Genomic DNA, 11,392 nt, shown 5'->3' on the forward strand with positions numbered 1-11,392 from the left:
TGTTGAACAAAAATAACATAGGACAAAAATATACTCAAGACAAATTATTTTATGCATACTGTTTGTTTTTCATTTGTGTGCCTCTGATTGTTGTTGCTTAATAATGAAGCAAAAAGATTCATGTAATGAAGGCCACACTGATGATTTCATCTTTAACTATTCACTACAATCAGAAAACCTTCTGATGGCAAGGAAAAAAATGAAGTTGCTTTTGCTGAGTATCATAAGTGAAAATAAGTAACTTGGAAATCTTGTTAGAGTCATCAACAGGATTTTAATGAAAAATTCTTTCAGATCTCATATTTTCTTTCCCTGAAAAGCGCACCATGGTAGTCAGTCAAAGATCACCTGGTCCTCTTAGTCAGTGTGGTAGAAGAGCCTTCCTCACTTAAGTCTTGGGATGCGAGTGCCCTGGCTTAGATAGTTAGAAAACAAAAACAAAAATAGAGAAATGAATTTTAAACAAAAGTGATGTTGACTGAGTATAAGGCAAAGAGGTGTAAAAGAAGAAAAATCTGGGAGAGAGGAAGAAACAAGAAGGAGCACATTTGCCATGAAGGTAAACATTGCTTTAAAATAAAGACAGGACTGTTGAGCAGGTGTAAGTGCTATCTTTACACCAGAATCAAGTTTTCCACAGTGTAGCATAGCAATGGGTGGACCAATGAGTCCTAAGCCTGTGTTCTGCCCAGCATGGGCATACTAGAACACAAAGAAGAGTTGTGACTTCACATAAAACTATAGATGTTCACATAATTTTCTTATGGGCACAGTAGGTTATTACATAATCAAAAAAATATATGAGCTAGTAAATAAACTAATTTAGACCAAGACCACCACATAATCATGAATGGAAGAAAAGCATGTTGGGACTCAGATCTTGTATGTACCTGACATAGTTTTCATCTTCATCATGCAAAGCTATTTTCCCACCTATATAATTAAATTTTCTTCATATTAGATACTTATTCCTTATCACATATTTTTGAGGATAAAAAGTATTGTCCTCTTTTATTTGTTTAATCATTTTACAAGTTTTATACCTTTTTGATACATTATTACATACAGTAAATTTTCTAAAAGATTGCCCTCTTATTCATTTATTGTGAACAATTAATCAAGTTTTCATTCCTTGAAAAAAGGAAAACCTGGGGCTGGAGAGATGGCTCAGAGGTTAAGAGCAATGGCTGCTCTTCCAGTGGTCCTGAGTTCAATTCCTAGCAACCATATGGTGGCTCACAACCATCTATAATGAGATCTGGTGCCCTCTTCTGCCCTACAGGCACACATGCAGACAGAACATTGTATACATAATAAACAAATAAATAAATAATCTTTAAGAAAAAAGGAAAACCTTAGCTAAAATTCTGAATGAATGATAATATATTTGCTAAGTATAATAATTATATAATAAAAACCTATAATTACATTACAACTTTTTATTTTAAATGTAAGAATGTATGTACAGTAAATTAGATAAATAATTATCAAATATTTAATCAATTATTCAACACAGATTTTACTGTTTAATAAATTTCAGTACTCTAGCTGTGCTGGCAAGTTGAAGGTCAAATCACTAAAAAACATCATGATCTCTAATTTGTTGAATACTTACAATTCTGAGCAAGCTTCACAATGATAAAAGACAAAGTCCTCAGGCAAAAGAAATTATCTTTGTATTCTTTTCCTCAAATCTTTAACATCCATTCTTTCTCTTTTATAGAAGAAACAAGTCAGTTCTCACAATAAAAAATTCTACACCCAAATAATTACAAATTTTTTATGCTCTGGTCCATTCATCAAATATTTTGACTATAAAACATATTAAAAATGACTATTGTGTCAAAAAACAATTTTATTTCTTTAACATACTACCAGCATATTTTAGTGATAGCCTAAAATTCTATACAAATATAATATTAATGTATGACATTATAGAAAATTCCATGTGACAAAATCAAATTGTGACATTCAATGAAAATTTAGAGTTCCTGAAGAGACGTGAACATAATCTAAGCTTCAGACCACATGAAGACACAATACCTGTCATTTAGTCACAACAATCAGCGCCACAGAGTCTGTATTTCACTCCATCCCCATTGACAATAATCAAACTAAACACTTTCTTCAGGAGTTTTTAAATAGTTTCAAAGACTATATAGTTTCCTGAGTGTGTGTCCACACTATTAGTGATGAATATTAATCCTTCATAGAAAACAAAATCATGACACAAAAACGGTTAATAATTTTTTTTCAAAAGTCAAAATGAAAGTTGTTAGAGTAAAGTAACATCATGGCCTAAATTTGACAAACTGGTATTAAACATGGCTCTAATATTGAATGATAAATAATTTTAAATAAAATTCTGCCCATTTTGAAATTTTTATATCAAGAACAGAGGTGAGAAAACAGCACTATTATCAGGAAATTTTTATATTTTCACCAAGAGAATTTTTACCTGCATCCTTGACATGCAACAATTTTTAGGAAACTTTTCCATGAGTTAGAATGCTGTTGGAAATTCCTCATAAGACCTAACAAATACAGTACTGAGTTTCCCAAGTGACTCACAGAACACCATACTCACACTTCCTATTTTCCATAAAATACATAACATTTATTTGGTTAACTAACATTTAAGAAATATAGGTGTAGCTATATGAAAGGATCTACCTCTTATTGGCTGGTAAAAGTTTCCCCACTTGGAGGAAGAAGATCAAGCATCAGTAATTTGAGTGACCTGTCCTACAGTTCACATCACCATTTCAGGAAGTCTGGTGATTTTACAGCCAAACTGCACTTGCTTTCTTCAACATAATATATAGCATGTTTGACATTGCAGCATACCATATTTAGCACATTTAGCTACAGAGGAAGAAAATACTAAGTAAACGTGCTATCTGTCTGAGTGTTCTGCTCTTGCTCACTGTATAGGTACTGGGAGAGGTACAATGATCTATTTCTGGCTAACAATATTATTTTCTTCATTAGTGACTTTTGTTTATGTGTCAGACTGCAGTGAGTAGATTCATTGTCTATAAATATAGCTTTTAAATAGTAAAATAATATCAACTATCAAAGGATCTCATTAAATCTGAAAATAATCTCATATTTTAAATATTTTTAATTTATTAAAAGTCAAGTAAATGAACAACTTCAAAGATAAACTCTGAACATTCAAATTTAAGGGATCTACAATTAATGCTAATTACTTTTAGAGAGTTAATTAACATTTAGGTAGTCTACACAAAAGTTTAGTGTTTGTGTTTGGGTTTCAGATTTTTTGGAACAGAATCTCAATATTTTGCCCAACTTAACTTGCAGCTCACTGTATATCCATAGGGGTATCAAACTTTCCACAATTCTCCTGCTTCAGCCTCCACAATGCTTCAATTAGAGGTCTGATTTATCAATCAAGCATCCATGTCCTGTTTTTTTGTTTGGTTGGTTTTTTTGTTTGTTTGTTTGGTTGGTTGGTTGGTTTTTTCGAGACAGGGTTTCTCTGTGTAGTTTTGGTGCCTATCCTGGATCTCGCTCTGTAGACTAGGCTAGCCTCGAATTTACAGAGATCCACCTGGCTCTGCCTCCCGAGTGCTGGGATTAAAGGCGTGCGCCACCACTGCCTGGCTTACATGTCCTGTTTTTATGATACTTTATAATGTAAAGATTTGAGTCAGAATTCCTTCCCAACCTGCTATCATTCCATCTCTAGACAAAAAGAAGAAAACAGTAGAACAGATTCCAGGACTCAACTCATCTCTAGAATTAAGATACTAATTGCATTGATACTTGTAAAACCTGGACATTTTTTTCCAATATAAAAGAAAACATCCACCGAGGCAGGGACTGCTTGCATGCATTGGAGACACTTTTTCCAGTAAACTGTTAATTTCTTTTCAGAGGTGAGTGGAATCAAAATGAAGGCTGATTTTCAGTAACCCTCTTACTCCTTATTGGTTCACTTATTTGTTTATACACTTATTCATTTATTTGTGATTAGAGATTAGCCTTTAAACAGCTACTAAATAGACTTAGAAAAATTGTATCTCAATGTTACATTTCTCAAGAGACATCAACTGGTAAGAGCTTCAATACACTTTCTTAATATTGGAGTGGTGAATCAGAATTATTTACTTCAGTGACCAAATCTGCAAAAAGATTAGGCAAAGGTAACTTTTACTTTATTCAGTTTCTGTTCCACATGCCCCCTCCACCACCAAGAAAGGAACTGCAGTCATAAGACACACAGGCTTCATTCCAGAACACATTCCCATATTTTATTTTATGTTCCACTAACTTGGGGAGTCCATTTACATTAATAAATTAGTAACCAAAATAATAGTCTAGTCACATGTTGCAACTCTCCAAAAATGTGAATACATTTTCCATGTAGCAATCTGCTTCAACATTTCTTGGACTAGAATAAGAAAACAATTCTGTAATGGGTACATTGGAGAAATCTACATCAATTAATGCAGCCTTCTAGTCCTCGGATAATCATTTCTGACCTATCTGGGGCAACTCTGCCCCCAAGGAGTTTCTGCTTTCTGTCTGTGATGCAAGCAACTTTTTGGTGAGAGGTGGGTATAATTAAGAAATGACAATTCATCGGAGTAGAATTTTTAATCTTAGTCAATATAAAATAGCAGTCATTAGTCCACCAACAAGTACCACCCTTTCTCAGAGGATTAGGTGTTCAAATTGAGAAAGTGAGAGTTAGTGTGATTCTGATGTAAAGGTATTTTATTTTCAGCTATACATGGTTAAAAAGTTAAAAGAAATAAAAACTTCCAAATTCCTGCAGTTTTTATAAGAGACAAACTCATTCCACAGACTTGGTTAAGCATATACCATCACAACTATGAGAATCCTTCCGGTAAGTCAAAGGTCTTTACTGAGCAGAATATGCTCAGTGGAATTCGGTGAGCTCTTTCTGAAATGCTATACATGGACTATACATTTGTGTGACTGCTTTTACACTGAAAACCTTTCCATTAAAGCACAATGCTTATCAAGGTCATTGTGAAAGCTGTAATTTTAAAGCTTTAGAGGAAGAGTCTAGATAGAAGTATCAAGAAAAAAATATCATCTTAAAATAAATAGTTTGTTCAGAACTGATTAGTGTCTATCACTTACTTGATTTCAAAGAAAAGTGTTTTTTTAGAAGTAATCAGTCAGAAGGGTGTGGAAAATGTCACTCTCTTAAAGAGACACAAGGAAGCTACTCATTTCCTTCTTTCTAGAGAGTCAAGGTTGACAGAGGAGGCTTGAGGTTTCTGTTGATAAGTCTACAATTCTGGCTACACTTGGTGACCCTGAATATAAAAGGAATAGAATATAGATGTATACATATTTTGTGACTGTAAATATTTCAGCAAGTTATCACCATCTAAAATATTAGAAGAGGTGATTGTGCCATTTCCAACTTTTTCAGTTTCAGATGCAATATAACACAACCAGAATCACTTTTAACTGAATGTACATGATCACCAAACACCAGCACACATTAGTTTTAAAGAAAATAATAAGTAATAAGTAAGACATGAACAGATCCCCAGAGGTATTAGTTAAGCAGTAAGAAAATGTCCAAGTAAAAGTTTGCTACGCTAATGTAAATCACCTACATATTGTTTAGAAAAGCAAAATTCCAGACCAATTTACAAGGAAGAGCTTTTTTTCTAAGATACTAATGTAAGAATAATCATTTTTAAACCACCAGAAGTACTCATTTTCCTTAATCCTCAACATATAATGATTGTATGTTTTCTTTTAAATCTTTCAGAGTCATTAGTGTGTGCTGAAACATGAACATAATACTATTATCACATACCTGCTGAACAGAGGAATTGAAGTCTTTTCAGCTTCTCTAATATTGGGGTTTAGTATCTCCAACCTCTCAAAAAGCTATCTCCACAACAGCTGCAATCCAGTCAGGGAAGTTGTTAATTAAAGAACTGTGGGCCTTTGAGTATTTCAACTCCTACTGCAACGCTCATGGTTCCTTGGTGTTTCTGAGAAATTCAACTCCACTCTTTCGCCTGCATTCCTTCCAGTCCCGCACATAAAATTATTTCTGAAGTTGCTGCCCAGAGTTTAAGTCCGTGAGGCCGGGTTTCTATTAATGACAGAAGAATGAAGAGGGCTGATTTTCATCCATCAAAGGGAACCGGCGGCATCGCCTTTTAGCTGCCAAGAGCTCTTGTTCATGACAGTGGCCTCAAGAACAGCAGTAGAGGCGGCCAACAGCAGCACAGCTAGGTCCCCAAGGCTGCCGCCCTGTTGGGAAACGCTGTCCATCCCCCTCCGGTGCTGAAGCGAGGGGACTAGGACCCTGTAGCCGGCCGCAGATCCTATTTCCCTGTTAAGGCCTCTTCCAGGACTCCCACCTTTGCCGTTTTTCCTCCATTTCTCATTTCGTGGGGATTATTGGTCTCTCCAGTATAATATCCTTCATTGTATACGCTGTCAGTGTTTCCGGAGAGACGGGAATCCGTGGGAAATAAGGCCCTAGCCTCTTCTGAGTTCGCAGTGTCTCTGAGTGGGGTTCCTAATGGTAGAAATGAAAAATAACGTACGAACAAGGGCGCGCACAGGCGCGCACAGGATTGGGGGGGGGGAGGAGACAGGAGAGGGGGGGAAGAGGAGGAGAGAGAAAAGAGAGGAGGAGGGGTCTGAGCACTGTGGAAACTGTAGAGGTGCTTTGGAAACCTCGTGGGTCTTTAATTATGAGAAGGGCTATTTGGTAGAGCCCAGCAAATCTTGCTTCCCAGCCGGGGCGAAGACATATTCGTATTTTGCAGCCCTAAGTGGAATTTCGAGACAGAGAATGCGGAAACAGATGGAAGGGACAGGGAGAGACATGGGATACCTTTGTTTCCGAGAAGCTGTAGCGCGGTGGAGAGCTAGCCAAGGCCGCAGAAGTGTGCGCTGGCGGCTAGGCCAAGGAGATTGCGTTCTAGCATGGACCCTCCCACAGCCCATTGCCTGGGCTCCCGGGGGCGTCTCGCAGAACAAAAGACAGACAGAGGGTAGTGGATTAGGTAAGCGGGGCTGCTAGGCCATCCGGAAAAGACTCCGGCAAGACCTAGGCACAGGGCCGAGACTCCCAGGCCTCTAAACTCCGCACTCCGACTCCTGGCTGTGCAGCGCAGACCCCACTCCACCAGAGAAGCTTCCTGTGGAGCTGGACACGGTTTGCGTTGGTGGCTCTATAGGAGGCCTCTGAGGGCTTCTCCACTCACACTTGGCAAGTGGTGCCGCCACGAATAGAGCGAGACTGGGTAATTGAAATACACAGCATGGAAAATGGGGCCAGCTGCTTAAAACCGCCCCCCTGCAGCGCTCTGAGTGACCTTGGCCCTCTGATTCGATCCTGGGCCTCTCCCAGCTCCAGCCAAAGAACTTGTGCAGCGTAGACTTCTGTATCCGGAGTTTGTTCCGTCCTAGGGACGATGCCTGCAGAGCGCAGGAGCACTTCGAAGGCAATAGTGCGGGCTCGGTACCAGGAGGCATTTTGCGGGGTTCCCCGGGCTGCACGATGAGGACGGGAGGTGGCTGCACAGAAAAGGACTAGTAGGCTACCGGAGAGGAAACGTCCAGAGCACACTATTCCTCAAACGCTGGTCTGCTTTCCCTGGCTTGTGACCATTCCCTGCTTGCTGCTCTTCACAGCTCCTGCTGCGCGAGGCCCACGCAAGTGCCTCCCTCATTTCAGGACACTGTATAGAGAAATACACTCGCAGGAAAAGCGCTAGGGACCAGGCCCGCACTCACTTACTCCAGGTCTGAACCTAACTCTGGGGCACTTTACAACTCAGGAGTCCAAAGGACAAAGCTGATGATGTACAAAGACATAGTTTGGGAGCTAATTTTAAAGAACTGTTTTATTTTCCGGTTTCTGGGGAAAGGATTATGGTAAATTACTCCCTCCCCCTTCCTACCACCAATGTAAACAAGAGTTTCTTGTATCCATGTAAACAAATACGTTTGCCCAAATACTTTTCAGAAGGTACCCTATCTTTGTCAGAGAATAAAAATAGCTTGTTTAAAGGCTGTTTCTTGCCTTTGCTCTGTTACATGGTTATTTCAACTGATTCAAGTTATTGTTTCAATTGTTTTTTGTACATATAGAGACATAAATCATCACAGGAAATTAGTGCAGCAAATAAAAACCTATACGTAAAGCTCAGAGATGCCACTAATTGAAAGCATATGCACTTCATTATCCAACCACAGGGACAGATTTCCCTTTGTAGAGCACAGATTAATGCTAAGACAGAGCTTCTCTCTCAACCCTGCCACCAAGTAAAAAGAAATGGTTGATTAATTTAAGCTGTCATAACTAACAGATTATAGTAGTTTTGATGTCTTTTCTTGAAGAAGAAAAACTGTTGCACGTTTTTCCTCATTAACCTGTGCAAAGCATTGTAGAATGAAGATGGTGAAGAGCAAATGCAGTGGATCATATAATGCTACAAATGAATGTAAAGTATAATAAAACAGGGACAGACAGGCTGAGGCGAATTGAAAAACTAGTTTTAAAAAAATTGCTGTTGAATAAGATTTGTAAAAAGAAAATTTCAATCATTTTTATTATTTTTTTCTTACTTTTATGTCTTGGAATTACTTCTTTTCTTCTGTTTATTAATTTGTTTAAAATTTATTTTACATACAAACCACAGTTTCCCCCTCCCTCCTTAGTCCTGTTCCTCCCAAACTCCTTTATAGCCTCCTCTACCCCATTCACTCTTCACAAAGGGTAAATCCTCCCATGAGAGTCAACAAAGCTTGTCATATCAAATTGAGGCAGGACTAAGTTCCTCCCCACTGCATCAAGGCTGAACAAGGCATCCCACCATAGGGAATAGGTTCCAAAAGAACATCTTTCATTTGTTTGGTTAGAGTTACCCCAACATATGTAATATTATTTGTGGCTATTGTACAGGGTGTTGTTTCTCTGATTTCTTTCACAGCCTGTTTATAATTTGTATATAGGAGGGCTACTGATTCTTTTTAAGTTAATTTTGTATCCTGTCACAATATAAGGTGTTTATCAGCTGTAGGAGCTCCCTGATAGAATTTCTGGTGTCACTTATGTATACTATCATATCATCTACAAATAGAAAAATGTTGACTTATTCTTTTCCAATTTGTGTCCCCTTGATCTCCTTGTTGTCTTATTGCTCTAGGTAGAAATTTGAGTACTATATTAAATAGATATGGAGAGAGTGGAGAGCCCTTGTTTTGTTCCTGATTTTAGTGGAATCACTTTCAATTTCTCTCTGTTTAATTTAATGTTTGCTGTTGGCTTGCTTTTATTATTTTTAGGTATGTTCTTTGTATCTCTGCTCTCTTCAAGACCTTTATCATGAAGAGGTGTTGGATTTTTTTCAAAGGCTTTTTCAACATCTAAAGAGATGATCATGTGTTTTTTTTTTCTTTCAGTTTATTAATATTGTGGATTACTTTGACAGATTTTCATATGTTGAACCACCCCTACATCTCTGTGATAAAGCCTACTCAATCATGGATTTTTGTTTGTTTGTTTGTTTGTTTGTTTTTGATGTGTTCTTGAATTCTGTTGTTGGATATTTTATTTAGTATTTTTGCATCAATGTTCATGAGGGAGATTGGTCTGTAATTCTCTTTCTTTTTTGCATCTTTGTGTGGTTTGGTTATTAGGGTAACTGTAGCCTCATAAAAAGAGTTTGGCAATGTTCCTTCTGTTTCTATTGTGTGTAACAATTTGAGGAGTATTGGTATTAGCTCTTCTTTAAAATTTTGGTAGAATTCTCACCTGAAACCATCTGGCCCTGGACTTTTTGGGGTTGGGAGACTTTTAATAACTGCTTCTATTTTCTTAAGGGTTATAGGGCTATTTAAATTGTTTATCTGGTTTTGATTTATTTTTTCTAAGTGATGTCTATCCACAAAATAATCCATTTCTTTCATACTATCCAAATTTTTGAAGTATGACCTAGTGATATTCTGGATTTTGGGTTTTTTTTTCTTTTTCTTTTCTTTTCTGAGACAGGGTTTCTCTGTGTAGCTTTGCACCTTTTCCTGGAACTCACTTGGTAGCCCAGGCTGTCCTCGAACTCACAGAGATCCACCTGGCTCTGCCTACTGAGTGCTGGGATTAAAGGCGTGTACCACCACCACTGCCTGGCTATTCTGGGTTTTCTCAGTGTCTTTAGTCATGTCCTCCTTCCCATTTCTGATTTTGTTAATCTGGATATTCTCTCTCTGCTTTTTGGTTAGTTTGAAAAAGAGTTTGTCTTTCTTGTTTATTTTCTCAAAAAAAAAAAAAACAAAAAACAAATCTTTGTTTCATTGACTGTGGTATATTTTAATTGTGCTGAAATGTGATTTTATTTGTATGTTAATAAATAAAGTTTGCCTGAAGATCAGAGGACACATAGCCATAACACACACCCTTAATCCAATCACATAGCAGGCAGAGTCTCGGTGTGGTCAAGGACACAGCCAAGTATGGTGACATGAGACTTTAATCCCAGTACCAACCGTAGATACCTGGGGGTCTGTATACACAAGCAGCGATGAGGAAGTCATGTGGTTGGACTTAGAGCCAATGAGAAGGCAGAACAGGAAGGGACTAAAAACACAAGTTAAATGGGAAGAAACTCTCTCTGGGCAAGCGACTGTGGTGAGGTGGTAAAATAAGGTAGTCGTGACTCTTCTCTAGTTCTCTGATCTCTTTGGCTATTGCCTCTGTATTTGGCTCTGTGTTTCTTATTTAATAAGACTGTTTAGAAATCTGTCTACAATTGCTTCTTCCTATTGTCCTCTTTGTTTCTGTTTTATTGGTCTCAGCACTCAGTTTGATTATTTGCATTCATCTACTCCTCCTGAATGGGTTTGCTACTTTTTGGTCTAAAGCTTTCTGGTATGCTGTTAAATCGCTAATAAGGGATTTCTCCAAATTCTTGATATAGGCACTTAGTGCTATGAACTTTACTCTCAGCACTGCTTTCATAGTGTTCAATAACTTTGGGTATGTAGTGCATTCATTTTCATTGAATTCTAGAAAGTCTTTCATTTCTTTCTTTATTTCTCCCTTGTCCCAGTGGTGATTCATTTGAGCCTTATTCAGTTTCCATGAGTTTGTAGGCTTTCTGTAATTTGTGTTGTTGTTGAATTCCAACTTTAAGCCATGGCGATCTGATAAGATACAAGGGAATATTCCAATTTTTTTGTATCTGTTGAAGTTTGCTTTGTGACTTAGAATGTCATCAATTTTAGAGAAGGTTACCTGAGGTGCTGAGAAGAAGGTATTGAGAAGTGAGGTATTGAAATCTCCCACTATTAGTGTGTGGGGTTTGATGTGTGATTTAAGTTTTAGTAATGTTTCTTTTACAATGTGGTTGCCCTT

At 37.6% G+C, this 11,392-nt stretch overlaps 1 protein-coding gene across 9 annotated transcripts in view; it reads right to left on the reverse strand.

Moving 5' to 3' along the window:
* Positions 1–7,123, reverse strand: part of Sntg1 (syntrophin gamma 1) — a 741,147-nt gene extending 734,024 nt beyond the window's left edge. For 5 of the 9 annotated variants that reach the window (XM_028855148.2, XM_028855146.2, XM_028855142.2 and 2 more), the window contains exon 1: positions 5,831–7,121. The gene's annotated coding sequence lies outside the window, so the exon portion shown is untranslated. Of the gene's footprint in view, positions 1–5,830 lie in introns of all 9 variants that reach the window. The other 4 variants (XM_028855136.2, XM_028855144.2, XM_028855135.2 and 1 more) reach the window with 4 other exon arrangements.
* Between the last annotated feature and the right edge of the window lie 4,269 nt (positions 7,124–11,392).

The sequence above is a fragment of the Peromyscus leucopus genome, chromosome 2, assembly GCF_004664715.2.
Source record: "Peromyscus leucopus breed LL Stock chromosome 2, UCI_PerLeu_2.1, whole genome shotgun sequence".
NCBI lineage: Eukaryota > Metazoa > Chordata > Mammalia > Rodentia > Cricetidae > Peromyscus > Peromyscus leucopus.